Below are 673 nucleotides of genomic sequence, written 5' to 3'. Positions count from 1 at the left end.
GGCGCACAGTGACTTTTCACCTTTCGCTCGCGAATTAAAAATTCACTTCTCCTTTCCTAATTGAGATTAAGAGATGAAAAAGAGCTTGTTTGACTGAGAATTAAATTCCTCATCAACTGCCCTTTCTTCATTACTTAATCTCAATTAGGAGGGGAGAGGTGAATTTTTAATTACCGGGAGTCACTGTGCGCCGCGAAACTATTATTTTTCTCACTGGCCCATGACTTTCATGGCAGTTTTTATTTTTTTGTTACAGAGATTAAGGGAAAAAAGAGGGTTAATTGATGGAGAATTTAATTCTCCGTCGAACTGCCCCTTTTTCATCCCTTAATCTCAATTAGGAGGGGAGAGGTGAATTTTTAATTCGCGGGCGAATGGTGAAAAGTCAGTGTGCGCCGCGAAAGAATTATTTTTCTTACTGGCCCCTGAGTTTCATGGCAGTTTATATTTTTTTGTTACAGAGATTAAGGGATGAAAGAGGGTTAATTGATGGGGAATTTAATTCTCCGTCGAACTGCCCTTTTTTCATCCCTTAATCTCAATTAGGAGGGGAGAGGTGAATTTTTAATTACCGGGAGTCACTGTGCGCCGCGAAACTATTATTTTTCTCACTGGCCCATGACTTTCATGGCAGTTTATATTTTTTTGTTACAAAGATTAAGGGGTGAAAGAG

Source organism: Diachasma alloeum, unplaced genomic scaffold (assembly GCF_001412515.2).
Source record: "Diachasma alloeum isolate Michigan unplaced genomic scaffold, Dall2.0 Dall_scaffold_00413, whole genome shotgun sequence".
Classification (NCBI taxonomy): Eukaryota; Metazoa; Arthropoda; class Insecta; order Hymenoptera; family Braconidae; genus Diachasma; species Diachasma alloeum.
Note: the sequence above shows the minus strand (reverse complement) of the source record.